Source organism: Solanum stenotomum, chromosome 4 (assembly GCF_019186545.1).
Source record: "Solanum stenotomum isolate F172 chromosome 4, ASM1918654v1, whole genome shotgun sequence".
Classification (NCBI taxonomy): domain Eukaryota; kingdom Viridiplantae; phylum Streptophyta; class Magnoliopsida; order Solanales; family Solanaceae; genus Solanum; species Solanum stenotomum.
Window position 1 is genome coordinate 46,447,787 of NC_064285.1, and position 27,940 is coordinate 46,475,726.

At 38.7% G+C, this 27,940-nt stretch overlaps 1 protein-coding gene and 1 pseudogene across 1 annotated transcript in view; both read right to left on the bottom strand.

Moving 5' to 3' along the window:
- The window catches only part of LOC125861708 (fatty acid amide hydrolase-like), a 334,554-nt gene that overhangs the window by 268,557 nt on the left and 38,057 nt on the right, over positions 1–27,940 (bottom strand). The gene's annotated exons all lie outside the window — the stretch shown is intronic.
- On the bottom strand, positions 1,315–12,044 carry LOC125861523 (uncharacterized; annotated as a pseudogene).

Genomic DNA, 27,940 nt, shown 5'->3' on the forward strand with positions numbered 1-27,940 from the left:
TGCTCGAGGACGAGCAAAAGTTTAAGTGTGGGGTATTGATGTGAGGTCAAAAATACATATTTTTAATCATTATTTGCCTTACATTTATTATTTATATTTGTCCTTTTTAAGCATAGATTTTATGAATTGTGCATAATAGTGTATTTTATTTGTAAGAATAAATTGGTGTAAAGATGAGAAAGTTTGAAGCTAAAACGAATTAAAGATGAAAGATTGAAGAAGAAAACCAACCAGACAACTTAATAGATTAAATTTAATATAATAATATATAAAACTTACATGCGGGCACATTCAATTGGAAATTTGAAAGAAGAATATTACTGTTGCCACGTGGCAGCCAATGAAGGCCCCTCAAATTTTGAGGCGGTTCACGCGTACAAGAATTCTAATTTCTTTTAGGTTTTGGGTTCCTAATTTGTTTTGGACTTAATTATATTATTCAAGATTTTCTACATCTATAAATAGTCTATAAGAATAATTATTAAGAGGTAGGGAAATTTACATAAATATACTATAATAAGAAAATATTTACAATTTATAGCAATAACATTTTTTGTAATAGTAATCCTTTCCTAGTGTATCACATGCAAAGTGGTAAGTTATGTATCCCTATGAGCTTGGTCCGCCAAATAGAGAATTTCACCCCGCACCTTGGTCCAATTACGTGTGTATAATTTAGTAACCCTTACCTTTATCTCATATTAGACATCACATCAATGTATGACTTAGTTTTCACCCTCGCACCAATTGACATTAGACTATCAGATAGTATCACACTAAATCTATGTTGATAATTATTTTCTTATTAACTACCTTCTTGGTCGGGCAAGTAGCAACACGACAAGTTCTAACGTTGGCCAACGTTAAAAAGACTTCTAAACAAAAGAATTATCAATGCATGCAACAACACTATTCAAGAATTACTTAGTTACTATTCATACTTTGTTAATCGCTCATGGTTCCCACAACCCTAGTTGTGGATTTAGTTACCTATGCTAGCAAGAACACAATTCATATTTTTAGAAGAAGAATTCATGAACTTACATAATGAGTAGAAGAAACCTGTAATCTTCAATTGAAATTCAAAGCAAGAATCGTTATAAACCGAAATTAGGAAATCAAATTGCTAGAGTTTGCAAGTTAATTCCCAAGAAAATACCAAGAACTAGAAGTTAACAATAATGTCTAACCCCCCAAAATGAGGTTTACATACCCTATTTATAGAAAAACTTGTCCTAAATAAAAAGGAAATGAAAAAAGGAAATAAACTGCTGGACGTGGCTTCAATCGACGAGACTGACCTACGAACCTCGATCAACCTACGGTCTGTAGGTCCCTTCCGTAGTTACTTAGATTTTTTTCTCCGAAGCTAGAACCTTCAACTTTCAGACAAAAATGATGGACACCTGCAGTACGGACAGTAGGTTGACCTACGGTCTGTGGGTCCCCTTCCGTGGCTCCACATTTAGAAATTTTCCTCAGGTTGTGGAACTCAAAATCTCTGATACAAGCGATAGAGGTGCAGGACGACCTGTGGGTCGACCTACGCTTCGTCAATGGCTTCCGTAGTTCCACACTTGGTCAAGACTTCCCTGAGGCTCCATCTGCGCCACCCACCTACGGAGCGTGACTGGATCTAAGGTCCGTAGGTCACTTCCATAGGTGGCTCCTTCTGCAGAATTTTAGCTATTGTCTTTCTCAACCTCGTCCAAGCCTATTTCCTGCAATTATAATACAAACACATTAATTCTAATACAAAATGGCCCTAGACACACATAACTCTTAAGTGAAATGTATTAAAAATACAGTAAACTCACGGTATATCAATACCCTCAACTTAAATTCGTTGTTTGTCCTCAAGCGACACACTAAACTCTAAACGACACTTGTGTAGAAGAAGACATAAAAACTCAAGCAATCACATGGATATTTCAATCCATCCCACACTCTCAGTGCAAATCTTTTCTCTTAGACTCAACAAGCTAACTCATGCAGATCAAGATATGACAAAGATCGACCAACAGACACCACAACATACACTTTTTCACAATCACCAAGGTACCAACTTTCCGACAATGTCACTAGTGCCCTCACTTCAAACGAAATCCTTTTCACACAGAAGATATGAATTTGAGAATTTTAGGATTCATTCAACACTCACACTCATAAGTGACTTCAAGTACAGTTAGTGCTCAATTCCATATGCTTGCCCTTATTTTCACTGTTTAGACTTTCCAAATTAGTTGCTAGGATCACTATAGGACTTTGTTAGCTTGTAACGTAGGCTCAAGGTCAGGTGTGGTACATTTGGGTACTTTTTAGTGACTTTCTGCCCTCCTTGACATAACATTGGCTATTTACCTCTTCCTTGACCCATTTTTTGGCATCTTTTAATTTCACTTTCTTTCCCTTAACTCTTTGCAACATGGATACGACTTTTGACTTTATGACTCTTATTTCTCACTTTATTCTTTTTCTTTCACGTCATTTTTCTTTTATTTCTTTCAACACTTTTCTTTTGCTTCTTTTTGCACAAAGTCACATCCTCTTTCTTTTTCTCTTTTCAACACACAACTCTTTTCATACCCTTTTTTCATTTGGTTTCCTCTTTCATAGCCACCCTCAACTTATGCATTTTGCATTAGTTGAGGTGCACAATATCTGATGTCGGACCAGGGCCAAGATCAAGGTCACTTTTGACTCAGCCACCCTCAACCTAGGCTTTTGGTCTAAGTCAAGGTGCACATGTCCAAGGAGGGACCGGGGCCAAGACAATATTTTAAGGGAAGGTGAGTTAGGTGAATCAAAAGAAGAGGTGAATTTTAGTCTCAAATATTTGGATCAAAATGGAATAATGCTACCATTTGGTTAGATCATTTTAGGCTTTAGTGGACTAATTTGAACAATGGCCTATGATCACTTCCCAACTTCTAGCCTAGATTATTCTAGCAGGATTACCGGGGGAAGTTCTAGATTGGCACAAAACTATCTGAACATTCAACTATCCTCACACACTCTTGGCACCTTGTTTCATTATCAGATTATCAGATTACCAGTTCAAGTTTTTAGCTTAAGTCATGAGGTCCAATCAGTTCTTATCATGTCACATTTAGATCCAATACATTCAAGTCCTCAAGACTATTGATTTAGCACAATTCAACAACATTTTTGGACATGGATCATTTTTATCATTCTTTTCTTTCATGCCATCATGATTTTATTGTTCACTACTCCTACACATACATTCCTACACATGCCGGTTCAACATAAATTAAAACAGTCTCTTGGGGGAAAAGAACACAGGTAAGAAAACCCCAAGAGACGATTATGAGTTGGGTTACTCATACTTCACCCTATTACTCACAATCCATTTACCCCACCCCAACAAAATAAAGTGCAATTGTCCCCAATGCACAAAAAGTAAAGAATAAAGGATCGGGTAAAGCAAACCTGTGGCGTATAGCGCCGAAAACCTATCAACAAGCGGATGGGTCCGATTTCCTGGAGCCTGTTGGATTAACAATCGGGTCACCTTTAGTAGTGCCCATATCAATAGTCTCAGCACCCTCAGTAGTGCTAACATCTACTCTCATCTCACCACACCATCTGTGGTGCTCACACTACTAGAGGCACCAACACCTACCTCCCTAGCCCGCTGATGGCACATCTCCTCATCAACTATAGAGGCCCTCCGTGCTACCTTAAGCTCCTGGTGCTCCCTCTTGCAAGCTCTCCTAGCATGATGGGAAGAAGTCTTACCGGAGCGGGGCCACTTCCTAGCATGATGGGAAGAAGAAGGTTGTGGAATCTCTTCTCTAAAAAGTGCATCTAACACCGTATGATCAACCGGTTATGTGGGTGCCGACTTAGGCTCAGTCTCAGGTGGGGCTAGCAAAGTGTCAATATCAGCCCGAAGACTAGCCAACTCCATCTGGAAGGCAGAGACATTTGTGATGGGGGATGGACGCTCTAAGATGTGCAACTCAAATGCGTCAAGGCGCTGGTGAACGGCCTGGACCTTACAGTCCATCATCTGCTCAACCCTAGTTGCGGACTCCTCAATCGCTCGCTGCATCCACGACCTCACATGCTGAAGTAGTGTGGCCATCTAAGCCTCCAGCTTCTGAACACGAGTTAGAGGCACTGTCACAGACCTTATAAAGTGAGTGGGTCTAGAGGCGCTAGGGGCCTGACTGGTGGCCGGAAAATGGGAATCCGGGGCATCCTCAGTAGGGGCTGGTGGGGCAGGATCCTCACCCTGCATCTGCTCCACATCTGCAACTAAGTCTGCTCCCAGTGGTGTCACCTCAACCAGTTGCTCTTTGCGCGGTGCAGCCACATTGGCCTCATTTCGAATCAGGCCTATATCCAGGTTCTTGGTCGCCTGAATCAACTTATCACAATGCCAGACCAGCACTCCAGAATCCCTACATAGCTGAAAAATGAGGTATGGGAAGGGGTAAATGGTGGTGGCCTTGAAGTCCCTCTCATGTATCTCAACAATAATCATGCGGGCAAAATCTATCTCGAACCCAGCAACTAGGGCTGCCACTATGAGTGCGCGGTCCAAAATAAGAACATTGTCTACCTGCGTAGAAAAGACCCTATTTCGCACCAATAGCCAGAAGAATTTGACCAAAAAAGTCAAAGTGGCCTTCTTGATGCCTCAGGTTGTTGACCCACTCGGCGCGCTCTTTGTCTGTAGCAAGGTGACGGGCCAACCAGCACAATAATGTCTCCCTCTGCTCTGCATTCCTCTGGAATGCCCCGCTCCTCACAATGTCCCATTGATAGTCAAACTCGCCGTGTTGATTTCAAAAGTATGGCCCAGGCCGTAGAAGAATATGCGGATAGTAGCCTCTGATATATCAACTGAGAACCCACAGACTAGTGTAGCATTGAATGGAGGCTGGGCGACGCGCTTGGCCCATTTTTCAATCCAACCTCGGAGGGTGGCTGCGTAGGAAGCATAGAACTCCCTCATGAACTCCTCCCTATAGGACCCTGGGCTACGTACCATCCACTCGCACCTATGTCTCTTGAAGAGCTCATGAAAGACGAGAGCGGTATGCAAGCTGTCTGTGAGGACCCGACGCTCATCAGTGACTAATCGAGCCATCCTCTCCTTCTTAGTATCATCCGGGCATCCCTGTATATTTGTCACCGACCACTTACACACCGCCGGTTTGGCTCCTCAGCAACAACATCAGGCTCGGTGTTTAGTGGCACTGAAATGTCCCTCGCGCTAGTAGCCTCATTAGATGAGGCAATCCTCCCATGTGAACTAGAGCTGGATGCGGAGCCGGAAGCAGAGGCGGACTCAAAGCCGAAAGTAGAACCAACCGGTGAACTGATCGGTGTATCCTTCTCATCAGACTGGGAGGTAGTGACCACGTCGAGAATCACCTGCCGGGATTGATTTCGGGTCGTAGAGGTGCAGTTGGTGATGTACTCGTAGTAGGTGGGACATAGATGAGATCCTTCTCCGCATCAGTATCTTCATCAATTAGCCACAACGTTGGTGCCACCGACTTTCACTTGCCCTTTGGTACGTATGTTAGGGATTTATTGGGAGCCATGGTACTTGTGGAGGCTTAGTTAGTACCAAAATAGACCAAGAACACATTTGAAAAAAATTTAGACTAAAGAACAAACCAAAACAAAAACTAAAAACAATTTTGTACAATAGCATCAATGGCCACCTACGGTAGGTGCCTACGGTCTGTAGGTTGACCTACGGTCCGTGGGTCCCCTCCGTAGGTCAGAGGTCCCAAACTAATTGGGTTGTGATGGGAACCATGGCTGTGCAGAACGGTCCGTAGGTTGACCTACGGACCGCAGTCCACCTCAGTGGTTCCACACTTAGTGAATTCTCTATGTGCGATAGACCCACATATCTGATCTACGGTTTGTAGGTTGGCCTACGGTTCGTAGACAGGGTCTCGTGGGTTAGGTCTGTGCCAAGTATCATATATGCCTCATTTTTAAACCATTGTTTCAACAAGTCAAACAACGAACCTAAGTCTAATCATGCATTTCAACATAATTTATGGTAGTTTTTCATCCCTAGGGTTCCGAATACTCATTATTTAACTGTTTTAGCATACAAAACTAGGAACCCTAAGTCGAAACTTCCATTTAGACTATTTACCCAGATTTATTTGATTACAAAGACAACACAATCACATTCTATCATCCCAAGGGTGTTTCTAACTATAGTTTATCATGCAATTTCATACAAAAATAACCCAAGGTTAAGACCCACTTCGTGACTTCATGTATTGAACAATGAATACCGAAATTCAAAGTTAAAGTAAAGTCGTTTACCTTACAAGCATTGGAAGTGGGTGATTGTGTGATGACAATGAACTTGTTAGACCTTTTTGCTAGCCTTTCAATGCCGAACGCTGACAACAGAATCGCTGGGAAATGGAGATGAGGATTTGGGGAAATAGAAGAGTGATGTGGGAATATGGGGAAGTGAATGGGGAGTGATCTGTGGGATTTGGGAGGTTAATGGAGTGATTTAAGGAGAGGAAAGGGTTAGAAACGGTTGGGATGGAGTTTTGAATGTGAGGGATGAATATAAAAATAAGGGGTTTTATTTGAAAAATGTCTGGGTCGGGTCGGGAAAACCCTAGGTTTGGACCCACGAAACCCCGTCTACGGGCCGTGGGTCGACCTGCGAACCGTAGGTCACTCAACACTTAGAAAAATTAAGGACTAACCTGGGGTCTACAGAAACTATTCACGGTCCGTGGATGGACCCACAGACCATCGATGGGGTCCGTAGACCCCTGCACATAACTTTTTCTGCAGAATTTGCTTTTCATCCCTGCACATGTAGCGACCGTTAGGGCCTTCTTTTTACATTTTATGGACACTTTTTAGATACGGACCCTATGCTATATCTAGCCAACACTAATGCAAAAATAAAACACCTATCTAAAGGATTACATAAATTCAAATAAACAAAAAAAACTCCTAAATCGAAAAGAGAAACCTATAGTTGGCTATATTCTACATCTTGGGTTGCCTCCTAAGCAGCGCTTGATTTAATGTCGTGGCACGATGCAGGCCTCTTGATTACTCAAATTTCATCAAGTTAGTAGGCCTCAACCAGTTCATGCACATTCTCCTCTTTGCCCATGTAGACCTTGATCCTTTGCCCGTTTACCTTGAACCTTATTCTCGAGCTCGACCGCTCCATGTGGGAACACTTGAGTGACTATGAATGGCCCAGTCCACTTGGACTTGAGCTTGCTAAGAAACAAGCAAAACCTAGAGTTGAATAGAAGCACCAAATCACCCACAACAAATTCACGCTTTTCAATCTCTTGATCATGATAATTCTTCATCTTCTCCTTGTACAAGGCTGAACTTTCATAAGCTCTTAGGCGAAACTCACCAAGCTCATTCATGTCATTCACTCTCTGATTCGATGCGGCACCCCAATCCAAATTCTACTTCTTTAGCACCCACATAGCCTTATGCTCTAGCTCCACCGATAGATGGCAAGACTTCCCATATACAAGTTGGTAGGGGGACATACATATGGGAGTCTTGAATGTGGTGCGATAGGCCCATAGAGCATCATCAAGCCTCCTTGACCAATCGGTTCTATTAGCATTCATAGTCTTAGCAAGAATCTGTTTGATCTCTCTATTAGACACTTCAACTTGCCCACTAGACTGTGGATGGTAAGGAGTGGCTACATTGTGGCGGAGCCATATTTCTCAAGCAACGCTTTGAACAACTTATTACAGAAGTGGGAACCTCTATCGCTGATAATCGCCCTAGGTGTACCAAATTTGGAGAAGATATTCTTTTTGAGGAATGCGGTGACACTTTTACCTTCATTGTTTGAAAGCGCAATTGCTTCCACCCATTTCGACACATAGTCAATCGCAACCAGAATATACTTCATCCCATGTGAACTCACAAATGGACCCATAAAATAAAGGCCCCATAAATCAAATAGCTCAATCACCAATATTAGATTCATAGGAAACTCTTGTTTCTTCTAAATTCCTCCTTCTCTTTGGCAACGATCACAAGGTTTGGCGAAATCATGAGCATCTTGGTGGATGGTAGGCCATTAATACCCAGACTGCAAAAAATTTATGTCGAACACCGCTATGATGCCCACAAACAAGCGAAGAGTGACACGCATCTAGTATACTCATCATCTCAAACTTGGGCACACAACGATGAATAATCCCATCAGCACAAATACGGAACAAATAAGGCTTATCCCAAAAAAACTTCTTCACATTATGTATAAACTTTTTCCTTTGGTGAAAAGACAAGTCCGATGGCACCAGATCACTTGCCAAGTAGTTAGCAAAGTCTGCGAACCAAGGAATCAAATCATGAGAAGCAGCCAATAAATGTTCATCTGGAAAAGCATCATCAATTCCTGCCCCATCTCCTAGCTTGAGCATAGCTTTCTCCTCTAATCTGGACAAGTGATCGGCAACTTGATTTTCTGTCCCCTTTCTATCTTTCACCTCAAAATCGAACTCTTGTAGCAACAACACCCATCTAATCAACCTCGGTTTTGCATCCTTATTAGCCATCAAATACCTCAATGCAGAATGATCAGTATGCACTATGGCCTTAGTACCAAGCAAATAGGATCGAAATTTCTCGAATGCGAAAACCAAAGCAAGGAGTTCCTGTTCAGTCACTGTATAGTTCTTTTGAGCCACATTTAGAGCTTTGATTGTATAGTAAATAGGATGAAGAATCTTCTCTCGCCTCTATCCCAATACCACACCAAGCACCACTCTACTCGCATCACACATTACTTCAAATGGTTTCCTCCAATCCGGTGAAATAATGATAGGTGCGAAAACTAGCTTTTCTTTGAACTCTCCAAATGCTCTCATACAAGCATCATCAAACTCAAACTTCCACTCCTTTTCGAGCAATTTGCACAATGGGTGTGCAAATTTGGAGAATTCCTTGATAAACCTCCTATAAAAACCTGCATGCCCAAGAAAACTCCTAACACCTTTAAAAGAGATAGGTGATGAAAGCTTTTATATTACCTCGACTTTTGCTCTATCAACCTCAATACCCTTCTCAGAAATCCAATGACCCAGAACTATCCCCTTTTTCACCATGAACTGACATTTTTCCTAATTGAGCACAAGATTGCACTCTTCACACTGTTTTAGTACCTCGGCCAAATGATCCAAGCAACCATCAAATGAGTCACCTACCATAGAGAAATCAACCATAAATACCTCAATAGTGTCCTCCACCATGTTCGAAAAGTTCGACATCATGCAACGCTGGAAGTTCGCTGGAGCATTACACAACCCATATGACATTCGGTTGAAGGCGAAAGTCCCATAAGGGTAAGTGAATGTGGCATTCTCTTGGTCTTCCGAAGCTATGGAGATCTGATTGTAACCTGAATAACCATCAAGAAAATAATACCAACCCTTACCAGCAAGGTGGTCCAACATCTGATCTATGAACGGAATAGGGAAGTGGTCCTTTTCTGTTCAAGCATTCAATTTCCAATATTCCATGCATACTCTCCATCTAGACACAGGCCGTATCAGAACAAGCTTGTTTCTCACATTAGGTACCACAGTAATCCCACCTTTCTTGGGCACACACTGAAAAAGACATACCCAACTACTATCTGCAATGGGATAAATAACTCCAGCATCCAACCACTTGATGATTTCCTTCTTCACTACCTCTTGCATAAGCGGATTTAGTCTCCTTTGGTGCTTAATACTAGGCTTGTGATCCGGCATGAGTTGGATTTTCTGAGAACAAATACCAGGAGAAATCCCAATAATGTCCACAACAGTCCACCCAATAGCCCTCTTGAACCTCTTCAACACAGAAACCAAAGCCTCAACTTGTTCCACATTTAAATCGGCCTCAATGATGACCGGTAAAGTACCATATCTCCCCAAGAATACATCCCTCAAATGTGACGGTAGAGCCTTAAGCTCCAATTTTGGAGCCTCTTCAACAAGTGGTTTTGCAGGTGGAGAGTCACGATTCTTCATATCTAACTATAGTTTCTTCTGCTTGGAATGGAATTCAAACTTATCAAGTGCGGCAACCAACTTATCATAGTCTTCAATACCATCACCCTCAAAATTCATCATAACCGATGCAAGTGCATCAACACCCAACCACTCTTTAATAGACACATCAGAACCTTGACCCACAATATGATTTACCACGGACACTGACTTGAGATCACTTTCCTGCTTCATGGACCTAGAGATATTGAAAGTTACCTCTTTACTATTTAACCAGAACTTCATCTGCCCTTTCTCCATATCGACCAAGGCGCGCCCAGTAGTAAGGAATGGTCTCCTTAGGATGATGGGGACTTCAAAATCAATCTCACAGTCAAGTATCACAAAATCAGCCGAAAAAATAAACGACTCCACTTTCACAAGAACATCTTGGAGAACATCAATAGGCCTCTTCACAGTTCTATCGGTCATGAGTAATCACATCGCAGTCGGTTTTGGAGCCCTTAAACCCAACTTCTTGTAAATAGACAATGACATCAAATTAATGCTAGCACCCAAATCACATAATGCCTTAGCAAAATGCAACAACCCGATGGTACATGGAATAGTGAAGGCACCGGGATCCTCTTTCTTTTGTACAAGTGACCTCGTAGCAATAGCACTACAATGTTGCAACCTATCATCATCTTCAAAACTCACGGCCCTCTTCTTAGTCACCAAATCCTTCATAAACTTCACATACTCAGGCATTTGCTGTAAAGCCTCTATTAACGGAACATTGATGGAAAACTATTTCAATATAGCGATAAATATGCGGTATTTCCCTTCTTCATTCTTCTTAACTAACCTCTGTGGGAATGGAGGTGGAGGTCTAGGTATGGGGACAACTTTTTGGGTTATCTCTGCTTCTATCTCTATAGGATTCTTGGACTCTCCAATAACCTCAATCTCATCATCATCTATACCAACCTCAATTTCAACCTTAGACGGCATAGGTGGATCAATGGTCTTCTTACCCCCTCGACTAGTGACTGCCATACAATGCCCATCATTCTTTGGATTCTGGATGGTGTTTCTAGGAAGTGTGTTTGGCTGACGTGGGTTGACTGTAGTGGACAACTGATTCTTGCTTGATCGACACTGCATGTGCATCAACTGTTTGACCAATTTCAGACAAGTCATTTCGCATCTCTTTCACATTATCATCAGTCGAATCAAACCTCTTCATTATCTTCTGAATCATATTCTCAATCTGTGACATACTACCCCTATCTTTCCTATTGCCAGCTTCCCGATTCTGTGGAGGGACATAAGGCCCAACTCTATCGTTCCTGTTTCCATAGTTGTTTCGGTTGTAGTTGTTATCGCGATTATAGTTCCCATCCCAGACATATTGACCCTCTCGGTTGTAGTTGTCATAGTTCCGACCTGAGTTTCCTTACCTTTGGCGCCAATTATCCGAGTTGGAACCTTGGGCATTGGCTCAGAAACCCTCGTCTGATCATTCACCAAGTACACATCTTCCTCATAGTAACATTCCTCTACCGATGGTGGTGGAGTCCTAGTCAAATAATTCACTGCATTTACCTTTTCTGCACCTTCGCTAACATGCTTCAACACCAACCCAAGTTATGTCCTCATCTGAGCCATCTCCTCACGAATGTTATCGATAGATTGACTAGGTGCAGATTGAACTGCAAAAGTGCTTCTTCCAGTGTCTGAATTTTGAGTGCTCCATGCTTTATTGTTTCGGGAAATCTTCTCTAGTTTCTCAATGAGCTCCTGAAAAGTGCACTCACCATATGATCCTCCTATGATAGTATCAAGCACAACCTTACCATTGTCATCTTGGCCTTTGTAGAAATACTCCTTTAGTGACTCATCATCAATGAGGTGGTTCAGAACACTTCTAATGAATGCAATGAACCTGTCCCACGAACTATTCACAGACTCTCCAGGTAGTGCCATGAAGTTGTTGAGTTTATATTTGTGGTTCAGCTTCTTTGATAACGGAAAGTACTTGGCCATGAACACCCTATGCAATTGGTCCCATGTATGCATTGAGTAGCTTAGAAAACCATACAACAACATCACAAGTCAATGATAGAGGGAAGACTCTCAACCCTATAACGTTGATAACCAATTCTGGTCGCCCCACACAACTCTTACAAATACTAGTCAACTTGGCCATGTGCCCATACAGATCTTCAAAAGCTATACTGAAAAATAAACCCCTCGATGTAAGCATCTGTATCAAACTGCTAGTCACCACAAATATATGCCCTGGAGGTAGAGGAGGGAAAACAATGGGTCCTTCAGATTCGACAATGTTGAATTCGACCTTGTAATTATCATGCAGTCTTGGTTCAGGTGAAGCTTACACCCTCAATGCATCTCCAAGTAGATTATTGCCCTGAACCTAAACATTCTAATTATTCACTTGGTCCTCAAGCTCCTCTATGACGGGGTGATCACGGACCCCTTGATTATTAATCTTTCTCAAAGTTTTGCTCAACACTAGATCGTATGGGGTTAGTGGTTCGCCTCGACTCCGTGTACTTGGCATACACTAGAGCAGAAACCTGAAGAAAACAAAAATAAAAGAAAACATAAAATTAGGAAATAATTGACTAAAGATCAATAATGTAGTTAAACTTAATCTAAAAGCCTTATTCCCCGGCAGCGGCGCCAAAATTTGATACGCTGAAATTACACCTCCCTAAAGAAGTATAAGCGATCGTTATCAAGTAAAAAACCCAACTTGTAGGTTGGGGTCAATACCACGAGAAATATGGTTTGGACTTAAACTTAACTCATGATTATATTCGTTTAGTCAACTTATTTCCGTGAAAAGTAAGTAAAGGGGGGGAGGGGTTGTGTAACAAATAACTGATTGTTGTTTAGAGAGCAAGTGAGCAAGTTTTGAACTTTAGTTGTTATCAATGAGAGAAAGAAACTAGGGTGTATGTGTTCCCCATAAGATCATAACGTGGTAATCCTAGTAATAGTAATCCTTTCCTAATGCATCATATGCAAAGTGGTAAGTTATGTATGCCTAAGTGCTTGGTCTGCCAAATAGAAAATTTCACCCCGCACCTTAGTCCAGCTACATGTGTATAATTTACTAACCCTTACCTTTACCTCATATTAGACATCACATCAATGTATGACTTAGTTTTCACCCTCGAACCAATTGACATTAGACTATTAGATAGTATCACACTAAATCTATGTTGATAATTCTTTTCTTATTAACTACCTCCTTGGTCCGGCAAGTAGCAAAAAGGTGAGTTCTAACGTTGTCCACCGTTAAAAGGACTTCTAAACGAAAGAATTATGAATGCATGCAACAACACTATTCAAGAAATAGTTAGTTACTATTCATACTTTGTTAATCGCTCGTGGTTCCCACAACCCTAGTTGTGGATTTAGTTACCCATGCTAGCAAGAACACAATTCAGATTTTTAGAAGAAGAATTCATGAACTTACATAATGAGTAGAAGAAACTCGTAATTTTCAACTGAAATTCAAAGCAAGAATCATTATAAACCAAAATTAGGAAATCAAATTTCTAGAGTTTGCAAGTTAATTCGCAAGAAAATACCAAGAACTAAAAGTTAACAATAATGTCTAACCCCGAAAAACGAGGTTTACATACCCTTTTATAGAAAAACTTGTCATAAATAAAAAGGAAACGAAATAAGGAAATAAACTACTGGACGCAACTTTGATCAACGAGACTGACATACGGACCGTGGATTGACCTACCATCCGTAGGTCCCTTTTGTAGCTCAAGACTTAGACTTTTTTCTCCAAAGCTAGAACCTTCAACTTTCAGACACAAACGACGGACACTTGAAGTACAAACCGTAGGTTGACCTACAGTCCGTGGATCCACACTTAGAAATTTTCCTCAGGTACTGGAACTCAAAATCTCTGATACAAACGACGGAGGTGCATGACGGCCCGTGGGTCGACTTACGCTCCGTAAGTGACTTCCGTAGTTCCACACTTGGTCAAGACTTTCCTGAGGCTCAATCTACGCCTCCCACATATGGAGTGTGATTGGACCTACGGTCCGTAGGTCACTTCCGTAGGTGTCTCCTTTTGCAGAATTAAAGTTGATGTCTCTCTCAACCTCGTCCAAGCCTATTTCCTGCAATTATATCACAAACAAATTAATTCTAATACAAAATGGACCTAGACACACACAAATCTTAAGTGAAATGTATTAAAAATAATATAAACTCACGGTATATCGGTCGTCGAGTGAGACACACATTGAGTTTTTTGGCCAACTTTTGGGAAACTACAAATAGCCAAAGGAAAAAGTTTTTTTAGTTTTTAAGGGGAAGATTTTGGAAGAGTTCTGAATATTGTGAGTTTTGAGAGAAACTTTTTTACTTTGTGAAGAACACTTTCTATTGTTTTGGGTTTTTAAACTTTGCTCTTGAATTTTACAAATTAAATTTGAATCCAAAGTGAGTTTTCTTGTAATTGCTTAATTTCATGTTACCCATGCTTGATTTCATGGAACGTATAATTTCTTTAGTTTTTGTGATGGGTGGCTAAAATCCAAAGATCTACGTGGTTGTGTATTGCTTTAATGTAGTGGGTATCGTGTTATGATATGTTTTATTGTTATTCATACATGAATTTGGGCTAATTAGCATGGGCTTAATTTATGGGTTAAAATTGCAAATTTAATTCCTACTTCTGATTTCTGGTTGATGCTTGAAAGAGATAGATTGGAGTGGTAATTAGACCAATACTAACAATTTAGGTTTAATGGCTGTAATTTTCTTGAAAATAGAGGTTATGGGTAGGATCTATTTGCCCTATTTTTGCATAGAAAGAGATAATAGAGTAAGATATTGAGTTTTTTAGATTGGAATATATATGAGATTGAAAGGAGATTCTATGCAAGGATGATATGAGATCGAAAGAAGATTAATGTCATTAAAGATGACTTATCCTAATCATGAATGTTCATCGCTAAAGAGCAGCACAATTACACCCCTATGTGACATTGATTTCGAATCCTCGCACCCATAGATTTCTTGTTAATTCTTGAGATTTTCGTAATTTGTGTTTAATTGTGATAATTGTTAACCAAAAATTTTGATTAAATTGGTGGAATCATCCACCCATTTATTTTTACTATTACAAATGAATGATTGTACAATCCAAATTTGTTGATAAGAATTCTCTACAATATACCATTCTTAGTGGATTCGATCTTGACTCTTCGTTGGTTTTTTTTATTGAATATGATTATTGTCCATTTTAATTAGCTTAAAGAGCACATTTGAGCTTTATAAAAAATGGCGCCACTGCTGGGGAGTGGTGGTTGAGAATTCTAATTGAGAAATTAGCTTATAATTTTTTTTAGTTGTAGTAGATTGTTGTTTTGTGTTGTTGTTGGTTGATTTGCAGGTCTTATACAATGAGTGACCATAGTAGTGGCAACGATAGTCATTATGGTCAAAACAACAACATGGTGATTTGAACGATATGCATGTGCATATTTTCAAACCACGGGAGACATCCATATACATCCCACAACCAGAAGGGTTGTGTTTCACATAACCGAAAAAATATTACAATTGTCCAACTAAGAGGAATCATAGGGGGTCTAGCTCATAAAGATCCCCATGAACACCTTAGCAATTTTGTGGAGGTCCTTGGACCATTTATGTGCAAGGACATCTGCCAAGAGTCCATGAGGTTGGGGTTATTCTCGTTCTCTTTGACGGGTGAAGTTGCAAGGTGGTTAGCTGAGTTGCTGAATAATTCTATCACTTCTTGGGAAGAGTTAACTGATACTTTCTTGGAGATTCTTCCCCCTTCAAATATGGTGAACTAAGAACCCAATTTCTACTATTACAATGTCCAACACATGGTATTCTAGATGATTTTATGTTGCAATACTTCTATTGCAACATTGATGCAGTCAATAAAGTTATGGCTGATCAATCAGTCCAATGAGGATTAATGAGACAACCGTATGATATGGCTCTTTTGTTGCTTGACAACATGACCAAAGTAAACCGAGCATGGAATACTAGAGAGGATTATGTGCCTAATATACAACTAGCATGAGCAAAGAACAAGTTTAGAAGGACCATGAATGAGATGAAAACATGACCAAAATGATGACCCAACTTGATTTGTCTTCCAAACATGTCATAGGAGGTGGACCTAAGTCGGTAAGTGCGGTTGGAACCAACAGCGGGCAGTACCCGGATGATTCCAATTTTGAGGCATTATACAATGAAGAAGTTCAATATTTGGAAAACCAAATAGGGACTTCTCACACTAATTATCAATGATAAGTCGGAACCACGGTTGAAACAAGGATAGAGATAGTAGTTGGAAATATTGGGGAGGTGAAAATTAGAGAAATAGAGAGGTTGACGAAGATAGATATGTTCCTCCCTATGATCGTCAATGGCCAAAAAACCCAACTGGGCAATAAGGAAGCCGAACCAAGGAAATGCTCAACACGATCTTCAATAAGGTTGAAGGATCTGACAAGTGTTGAAGGACTTGAAAAATGTATTCTCCACTTTATCTCAAATGGTGACCTCTCATTCGGTATCTATAAAGCAGTTGAAGACCCAATTGTGCTAGATCTCCACCTATCTCAATCTAAGGCAAAAGGGAGGCAACCCAAGTCTTTACTTCTATTTTTATTGCTTTCAATAGCGTGCGTTGTGAATGCAGGTTTAAAAGAAGTTGAAAGGTTAAAAAAGAGAACATTAGGCGATGCCAAAACCTAAACGGCGATCCAAAAAATGTGTTGAGAGAACTCATTCTTGTACGCCTTCTGAGCTTGAACATGACGAAAAGTGCACTATCAATTTAGGCGGTCGAAGCTTCGAACGACAATCCATCAAAGTGAACTACGCAGAATTTATCGGGTCTACCGAATCAACCTTTAGGTTTGGTATTTTGTTCAGGCATGTTCGGCGAGATTGAGGTCTAATTGGAGATTCCCCAAACACGTTTGGTGACGTTAATCGTGACCGTCGAACTGGCCTAATATAAGAGGGCCAAGGGTCTATTCAAATTCAACAATCAAACCCTTTGATAAATTTAAGCCTTTTCTTCTCCTTTCTCTTACACTGCATTTGAGTGATTATGAGTCATTAGTGAGTGATTTTGAAGTTCGAGGAGTGCTTTTCCTTGCTTTGATTGTCACCCCAACCCCCTTTCTCTATTATTCTCGAGTTGGGCTTCTTATTAAGGTTGGTTCTCAATTTTGTTGAGAATTTTGTGCTTTAAATTGCAATATGGGTATGGGCTTGAATCCATTTGTTGATTTTGATTGTTAAATTTCATTAGGTAGCCTTGTATTGTGTGTATTGAATTGTGCCCATGATCTCATTGCCTATGTTGTGTCTATGATTTGCTAATCCTAAATGTGTTTGTTAAATTGTGAAATTGAACTATTATATTTGATGAGTTTGAGCTTAATTTGATGTGGTTGAAGTCTGAATAACTCAATGTTGACCTGGTTGCATGATTTTTCCTAATGATAGACAAAGTGACGACTTTCTTAAGGGTGAATCGTCAATTTGAGCAATACTTTGAAATATCGAGGGGGGGGGGGAATTTGAGTATCCATGAGTAGATAAGCATATAAATGGGTATTAATGATGTTGGGGAACTTGTGTTTGTTGAGTATGTTGAGTTTAGTTGTACAAATTAGACACTGGGCTGAACATCTCCTATTCAGTGGGCTTGTTTTAGCTAGCCAATGAGGTAAGGTGAATCGCCAAGTATTCCCTAGCTTGCCTTCTTTAGCCAATATGTGACTTGGGGCACTGTTCCATTCGGCGAGCTTCTCTTAGATCGCTGAACTTGTTTGGTGAATTGCCGAGTGGGAGTGGACATCACCGTTGATGTCTGTTTTTTTTCAAAATGCACTGTCATTTTTAGCGGGCTTATATTATCCTGTCGAAACCAACTTGGTGAATCGCTGAATTGGAATTGACTCCACCCTTTGTGCCTATTCCCTTTGATAATTGCCACTTTTTGATTCAGCGAACTCATTTGAGCTGGCCTATCCTATTAGGCAATCCGACTTCCCATTCGGCGAGGCTCAGGGTGATTTTTGAGTTGTTTCCTAAATGAGTTTGATTTCAACTAAGCTTTACAAATATTATGTTTGAATATGGGTGGTTTGCAGGTAATGGCTAGAACAAAAGGCAAACAAGTGGTGACATCAGACACTGAGTTGAATAGAGACTTTCCTCATCCTCCTCCTCTGAAGTCACATATGGGTATTTCTATTAATGATTCTTCAAAGGTTCTTCGTGCTCAACAAGCCAATCCACAGACCCTTAGTAGTAGGGGTAAAAAAATTCGAAAACACATTTCCATGAAACAAGTTAATATTCGCTCCAAGTTAGCATCATCTCCACAAGATCCAGCCCCCGCCTCTCGTGTTCTACCGATCATATCTCCAAGGACCTTAAATAGTCTCAAGGTAGAAAGAGAGCAAACTATTCTAGATGAGAGTAGGCTCTCGACTGATGAAGTCATGAGTGACTACCCTACTATATGGGAAGCTATCAAATTTTACAAGCTTGAGGAGTTCACAAAGCTGAGACAAACCTCTGTGCCAAAGTGTGTTAGGGAGTTTTACGATGCATATGCTAAGGCCCTGCCAAATAAGAGAAAGGGTACTATTTGAGAACCCTTGGATGAAGTGGAAGTGTGGGGAAAAATGGTTTAGTGTCACGCAGGTGAGATTAACACAGTACTATGCACCCCTTCTACGGGTGTTGATACCTACCAAATCCAGATGCGTCAGGATCTTGATGCCTTAAAAGGGTGGTTAACCCCATTTTATCTGATGATTCCTCTCCCTTTTGGATGGTTGAAGGCGCAAGGATAGAGAAGAATAACCTTAACATTGTGGCTCGGTATTGGTTCAGGTTTATAAGCAGCAACATTATACCATCCTAGAACAAATCAATCCTTTGAAATCCTAAGGTAGTGCTAGTGGGTACTATCATCAACAAGGAGGAAACCAATGTCGGTACCATCATTGTAGATGAGATGTTGCTATGGACTAGGCAAGGGAAAACCTCCCTTCCTTTCCCGGTTCTCATTACTCAGTTGTTTGACTGAGCAGAAGTTACCTTTTGGGGGAAGTCTATGAGTATCACACCAGCCTCTTCCAGTGACATTCGGAACATGCAAATATATATACACCCTCTGTTGTGCCTTCTTCTACTACTACTCCTGCTACTATTGTGTTTGTTGTTGCTTCTATTGTTAGGCATACCTCCACTCCTATCAACCGTTCCCCATTGACGTAGGTGTTGATTTATCAAATGGGTAGTCTTACCTGATTGGTGGATATTAGAGCCACGAGGGTTGAGACAGACATGCCCAGAATTAGTGATAGGGATATTGAGAGAGCCTTGGCTTGTTTGAGAGACATGGTGACCAGGTGTAAGGGGTTGGTTGAGAGACATGGTGTGAGGTTAAACAACCTTTTTGGGAAATTAGGGACCCAAAAGAAGACCGAAGGCAGCTCTGGTGCACTAGACACCATGAGGGGCGAGCTCGCTACTTTGCGAGAGGAGGTGACTCAGTTGCAGTCCACATACACCTCGATGCTATGGGGCGAGGTTTCCCTACCAAACGTACCCACCTTTATTCCACCATCGATGCCTAGCAGCGGGCCTACTCCATTGTGTAGCCTTATATAGCTTCAAGTGTTGATGATACTGATGAGATTATTGCAAGGGTCAATGATTATTTTGCTGAGGAGACGAATGAAGAAGAGTTGAGGAGTGACCGAGGAGGTCATTATTCAAGCGACTCTGGGGAGATCCTTTCGGGAAACTTCAACGGTTGGTACTGGTGGAGTCTCTTTAGACTCTACCTCCTCCGAGTGTGTTACGGGTACTGATGCCCAGATTAGACTTCACTGTTGTCTTCAGTGTCGGGAATTGATGCCCTGGTTGATTCCCTTATGGAGACTCCAGATGAGAGTGCTCCACAGGCTTAGCCTGTCAGTGGGACCCTCTTACTCAGCCTCCCATAATTTTTATCATTGCAGTGAAGACACTACTTATTTCTTTTTGGTGGGTGAGGGCCTTTGAGCCAATTTTTATTTTTTGCTTTGTATTTTTTTAATTTTAGTTTTGGATGAATGTATTGGGTTGATTTTGTTTATATTGTAGTGTTTCATTTGGTTTAGTGTATCTCTATTGCTTTCTTTTCATTTTCTCTTAATTATGTAACCCCCTTATGAGTTTTGAAAATCGTGAAATACTTGAAGTTTTCATTAATAACGAGGATCGATTGTGTTCAATATCGATATCTTGAATAGTACTTATAATGAGCATGATGCATGGCGTTGCAAGAATGAAATCGATGTGGTTGTGCCTTTGGAGAGATCTCTTTGAGTCTTTTGTTGACTAGTTGGGTTTTGATGTGAGTCTTGCAATGAACATCGCACGTACACTTTGGATCTTTTCGGGATGTGCTAAATGAGTGTATTTCTAAGTGCCATGTGTCGTAAGGCCTTACTTGAAAGCATGTGTGTGGAGTTCTAGAATTTGCCTTGTTAGTCCAATTGTTTAAATATTGGTAAATGTGAGGCGTGATCTTGGGCAATAATTCAAAGAGAGAGCCCAAATATCCATAATGGTTTGTGACTACCTTGTGAGGGCGTGCATCTATTTTGGCACAATTTGAGCCTAACCCATTTGTTGTCAAAACCAAAAGAAAGCCTCTTGAGCCAAAATATCTCTACCTTCTCATCTAAAATCCTTTTTGAAGCATTGTTATGTTTGAATAGTCAAGTTAGACAAAAAGCCTAAGTTGGGGTGTGGAAAGGAATCAAGAATGAAAGCCAAGTGAAAAGCAAATAAAGATGAAATAAGACTCAATTTTGGAGTTTGTTGCAAAAAGAAGGAACTCCTCCTTATAAAAAATCATTAAGATGAAAACATCTTGAAAATTGAATTGAAAAAGAGATGTAATGAAATAAAGGGGATTTCAAATAATTGAGTGAAAAGTCAAAGTTTTAGTTCTCAAATGAAAAAGAATGAAAAGAACTTGAGAAGAGGCAAAGATGATTGCAACAATGCTTTAAAAAGGTGAAGTCACCAAGTCAAATTGAGATCTTGCATGAACTAGTTTGTGTGATGATTGAAAAATATGGGCAAACCTATGTGACAAAGCTTGCATGTATTTCTCTTTTGAGAGAGTGAGAGTTGCATTAATTCCTTATATCTTTGTTGATTTACTTTGTGAGAACATGAAATCGTTATTGATGTGAGGGCACTTGAATGCATTTATCGAAACATGGTCTTGTATTAGATAAGAACCGAAAATGAGTTTAAGCTTGTGTTGAGACCGGCTAGTCATCATTTGAAGCATTTTTCTTAATCATGATTGAGTGTAGCATGCTGTTGAAAGTAGTCTTGTTATGACACTTGCATGTTAGCTCTCATTGAATATTGTTGTAGACACCAATATTGAACTAATTGTGTTCTTTATTTACTTGAGGACAAGCAAACGTTCAAGTTGGGGTGTTTATGAGTGATAGATTTACACTCATTTGAGGTATATTTAGCTTAATAATTAATGTTCTTAATGCCTAATTTTTTCCTATTATAATGATATGTTGATGATCTGCAGTTATGAAGGTTAATGGACAAGGTAATGATTGTTGTTTGAAAGAATGACCAAAAATGTAAAAAGAAGTGCAAACTATACATTGATGATCACAAAACGAGAAAGGCGGATTGCCTAGTGATCATGACCTCACTCAAAATAACATTGCATAAAACTTGTGTGTATCAAGACGGGTCGGCGATCTCCAAAGGAGAAGGCGATGCGCCGAATAAGAAAAGAGACCTTGCTGATCATCGCCGAAAATAATGATGTAAGGAGAAAAATTGAAGGCTTGGAAGGTGAACTAAGGTGGTACTCGGTGATGCACCGAACATGAAAGGCAGACTCAAACGAGTTCGTCGACTGAGATTCAAACACCTGAAGCCTAGAGCAAGAAAACGCAAGCTAAAGCTCTTGATGATTTACCAAAGGATTTCCAGGAGCCTAACTAATATCGCGACTGAGACATATATTGAGTTTTTGGGCCAACTTTTGAGAAACTATAAATAGTCCAAAGTAGAGTGTTTTTTAGCTTTTTGGGAGAGAGATTTTGGAAGAGTTCTAAATATTGTGAGTTTCAAGAGAACCACTTTTACTTTGTGAATAACATTTTCTAGTTTTTTGGGTTTTTCAACTTTGCTCTTGAATTTGACAAATTGAACTTGAATCCAAAGTAGATTCACTTGTAATTGCTTAATTTCATGTTACCCATGACTATTTTCTTGGAAGGTTTAATTTCTTTACTTTTTGTGATGGGTGGCTAAAACTCCAAAATCTAGGGGAGCAATTACGGGGTTGGGTGTTGATTTAATATAGTGGTATTGTGTTATGTTATGTTTTTCTGTTGTTCATACATGAATTTAGGCTAATTAGCATGAGGTTAATTTATGGGTTAAGGTTGCAAACTTAATTCCAACTTTCGATCTTTGATTGATGCTCAAAAGAGATTGATTGGAGTGGGTAATTAGTCCAATATTAGCAATTTAGGGTTGATGTCTGTAACTTGATTCAAAATAGAGGTTATGGGTCGAATCTATTTTCCCTATTTGTGCATCCAAAGAGAGAATATAGTAAGGTATTGAGTTGTTTAGATTGGCATATAGATGAGATCAAAAGGAGATTCTATGCAAGGATGCTATGAGATCGAAATAAGATTAGAATCATTGAAGATGACTTAACCTATTCATGAATGTTCATCGCTATAGAGCAACATAATTACCCCAATGTGACATTGATTTTCAATCCCCGCACCCCTAGATTACTTGTTAATTCTTGAGATATCCGTAATTTTAGTTTAATTCTGATAATTGTTAACCAATTTTTTTGATTAAATTGGTTGAATCATCCATCCATATGTTCTTACTATTACAAATCAATTTTCTTGATAAGAATTCTCTACGATATACCATTTCCTGTGGGATTCGACCCCGACTCTTCGTTGGGTTTTTTTTTACTACAACTATTGTCCCTTTTAATTGGTTTTAAAGAGGACATTTGAATGTTATCAAACACCGTACAAAATGAAAAATGATCAATTAATATGAGGGGAGAGGTGTACTACATAGTAGTAATTAGTACAATTACTTGGGATCCCTTTCAATGGTCATTCTACCTGCAATCGTAAGTTCTTCAAATACCCATTCTTGTGAATGTCAATCTTTATTTGTCTTTTTAACATCTAAATATTGCCTTTGTTTACATTTTATTCTCATTCTGTTTATTTTAATGATTTTTAAATTTTGCAGGTGTCTTAAATTATGATTTATATAAATATTTTACTATAATATTCATATTAATTGATATATAATCTTAATTTTTTTTAAAAAAATATTTGAAATAACTAATTAATGTTGAGGGTAAAATATTTCAAGCAATAAATAAATCTTGATATGTTGAGAGTCATAAGTAAAAGAAAAATAAATTAGTATAATGGGCAAATAAAAATAAACGAAAATAGTATTTGACAATTTCTTACTATTTTTCAATGGTAAGATTTATTTAAAAATTCAAAGAACATTTTGCTGTCGCAATTACATTGTTGATATAAAAAAGACAAAAAATTACTTGTGTGGTTCCTAATTTTCTTTCACTGCAATTAAGTTATCTATTCTGCTATAAATTATGTTTAACATTTAGCCCACTTTAAAATAGTATCATGTTTAAATATGAATATTATTACAAGTATTGTAAAAATAGAACTGATTGTTATAAATATTATTGTTATTGGGTTCGTGCATCGCACGGGATATAGTAACTAGTTTAATTATAAGTAATAAAGATCACTGTAGCGATGGAAAAGTGACATTATACTTTTGTTTTATATAATACTTAATGTTATAAAATAAAGACTAAGTACTAAAATTAAACTAATAACAACCAAGAAGAGAAAAATGTAGTAGAGAGATAAAATAGGAAACTATGTATCTTTCTTATTTTGTGTGTTTTTCCATACAAGTTACAATGCCTTTTATAGGCATAAGAAGGGTATAATGGACATTCATTAATCCATTTACAACACTCCCCTTGGATGTCCATTTAAAATAAAATTCTTAGTAAAGTAACAAGTATAAATAGTTGTTACTAATAAGCATTACTTGCTGCCTCATTAAAAACCTTATCAGGAAAATCAGTGGGATAAAACCTTGATTAAGGGAAAAAGAGTACAACGCATATTTTATTCCCGATGATGAAAACTACGATTTAGTTGTCCAAGTTTTCTCATTCCAATCCTGTATACCATCTTCTCAAAAGTTGTGGTTGGCAAAGACTTGGTGAATAAATCAGCCACATTATCACTCGAACGAATTTGATGTACGTTGATATCACCATTCTTCTGGAGCTCATGTGTATAGAAAAACTTTGGTGAAATGTGTTTCGTTCTATCTCCTTTTATTAATCCTCCCCTGAGTTGTGCTATGCATGCTGCATTATCCTCATATAAAATTGTTGGGTACTTTGTTGCATTTCAAACTACATTTTTCTCGAATAAGGTGTATTATGGACTTTAACCACACGCATTCTGGGCTTGCTTCATGAATAGCTATTATCTCAGCATGATTTGATGAAGTGGCCACAATAGACTGCTTCGTAGATCTCCAAGATATGGCAATACCCCTATATGTGAATACGTAACCTGTTTGAGATCTAGTTTTATGTGGGTAAGATAAATATCATGCATCAGCATAACCAACAAAGTCTGGACTACAATTGTTAGAATAGAATAAGCCCATATCGATAGTCACCTTTAGATACCGCAATATGTGTTTGGTTCCATTCCATTGTCTCCTTGTAGGAGCAGAACTATATCTTGCTAACAAATTAACCGAAAAGGTTATATCAGGCCTTGTAGTGTTAGCAAAATACATTATGGTACTTCAGGACCAAGAATTTCCTCATTCTTTTCTTGAGGTCGAAATGGATCTTTATTCACATCAAGTGATCGAACAACCATTGGAGTACTTAATGGATATGCTTCATCCATATAAAATCTTTTCAACACCTTTTCTGTGTATGCAGATTGATGAACAAAGATACCATTTGTCAAATGCTCTATTTGCAAACCAAGACATAATTTTGTCTTTCCGAGATCTTTCATCTCAAATTCGCTCTTCAAATAATCGATTTCCCTATGAAGTTCCAATAAGGTTTATGTCATCAACATAAACAGCAAGTACAACAAACTCTGACATTGTATTCTTTATAAACACATAAGGGCAAATCGCATAATTTATATAACCTTCCTTAGATAAATACTGACTAAGACGGTTATACCACTGCGTCCAGATTGCTTCAAACCATATAATGATTTTTGCAATCTAATTGAGTACATTTCCTGAGACTTTGAACTGTATGCTTTGAGCATTTTGAATCCTTTAGGAATTTTCATGTATATCTCATTATCGAGTGATCCATAAAGATAGACTGTAACCGCATCCATCAAATGCATTTCAAGCCTTTCATGGATCGTTAAACTAATGAGATAACGCAATGTTATTTCATCCATAACGGATGAGCATGTCTCTTCATAATCGACGTCACACCTTTGAGAAAATCCTTGTGCAACAAGACGTGCTTTGTACCTTTGTATTTCATTTTTCTCATTCCTTTTCCGCATTAAAACCCATTTATAGCCAACATGGTTAGTACCATTAAGTGTTTGTACTATAGGCCCAAAAACTTCGTGCTAGACAAGTGAATTCAATTCTGATTGAATTGCTTCTTGCCATTTTGGCCAATCGTTTCTTTGTCGACATTCTACAACAGATTGAGGCTCAAGATCCTCACAATTTTGCATAATTTTTTATGCAACATTATATGCAAAACATAATCCACCACTATTTCTGATCAATTCAGATTTGTTTTATCATCACTTGATTTTATGGAAAGTTCATTATTTTCTTGAGTCTCAAGTTCATTGATCCCTTCAAGGATACCAGAATTACTCACATCTTGACTTTCTATATCAAGTTTTTTTATAGTGTCATTTTGACCTTTAAATTTTCTTTTTCTAGGATTTTGATCCTTTGAACCTAATGGTCTACCATGCTTCAGGCGTGCTTTTGACTCATTAGCTATGACACTAGTAGATGGTCCTACAGGGACATCAATTAGAATTGGGACATTCTTTGCAGGAATATGTGATTTAGTAATCCTTTTCAAATCTGTAAATTCGTCTGGCATTTGATTTTGCAATTTTTCTACAAATGAATGATCTTTTGTACTTCTTTCTCACAAATGGAAGTACGAGGATCAAAATGAGACAATGATGGATTTTTCCACAAAATTTCTCCTTTTATTTCACTATTTTCTACCCCTAATTTTGGGAAAAATATGTCATCAAACCGACAATCTGTGAATCTGGCTGTGAACATATCTCCAGTTAGTTGTTCAAGGTAGCGACTAATAGAGGGTGATTCAAACCCAATATATATTCCTAACCTTCTTTGGGGGCCAATTTTAGTACGATATGGTGGTGTTACCGGCACATATACAGCGCATCCAAAAATTCTTAGATGAGATATATTAGGTTGTTGACCCAAAATCAATTGCAATGGGGAAAACTTATGATAATTTATCGGTCTGAGACGAATAAGTGCTGCAGCATGAAAAATTGCATGACCCCACACAGAAGTGGGCAACTTAATTTTCATAAGTATTGGTCTTGCTATCAACTGCAGTCATTTAATTAATGACTCAGCCAGACCATTTTGAGTGTGAACATAAGCTACATGATGTTCAACTCTTATCCCAATAGATAGACAATAATCATTAAATGTTTGGGATGAAAACTCTGCAGCATTATCAAGGTGAATAGACTTAATCTGATTATTAGAAAACTATTCCCGTAATCATATTATTTGTGCCAACAATTTTATAAATGCCAAATTGCGAGATGACAATAGGCACACATGAGACCATTTAGAAGAAGCATCTATCACGACCATAAAATATCCAGATGGCCCACTTGGTGGGTGAATAGGTCCACAAATATCCCCATCTATACGTTCCAAGAACGCAGGAGACTCAATTTTGACCTTTGTTGGTGATGGCCTCACAATTAACTTGCCTTGATAACATGCATTACAAGAAAATTCATCATTTAAAAGAATTTTCAAATTCTTTAATGGATGCCCATTTGAATTTTCTATGATTTGTCTTATCATTATAGACCCAGGATGTCCCAGACGATCATGCCAAAGTACAAAGGTATTGGAATTAGTAAATCCCCGGTTTACTATATAATGTGCCTCAATTGCACTAATTTTTGTTCAATACAATCCAGAAGATAAGGCTGTGAATTTTTCTACAACATATGTCTGCTCGGAGACATTTTTGGTTATACCAAGATATTCAAGATTCATTTCATCAATTGTCTTGATATGATAACCATTTTCACGAATATCTTTGAAACTCAATAAGTTTCTCCGAGACTGAAGAAAAAACATGGCATTATTTATTATGAGTTTAGTTCCCTTGGGCAAAATTATAATGGCTCTTTCGGAGCCCTTGATCAAATTAGCACTACCAGATATCATAGTAACATTCATATTGCCCATATTTAAATGAGAAAAATATTTCTCATTTTCGAATATCGTGTGTGTTGTACCAAAATCAATCAAGCAAATGTCTTCATAATTTGATAATTTACTTGGAGAATTATCCATATCTTCAAAAGTAATGAAATAAATTTATATTAAATCATTAATTATCTTTTATTAAATAATTTATAAGATATAAGAAATAATGGAAGTGTTAAAATGACATTTGAATCATTATA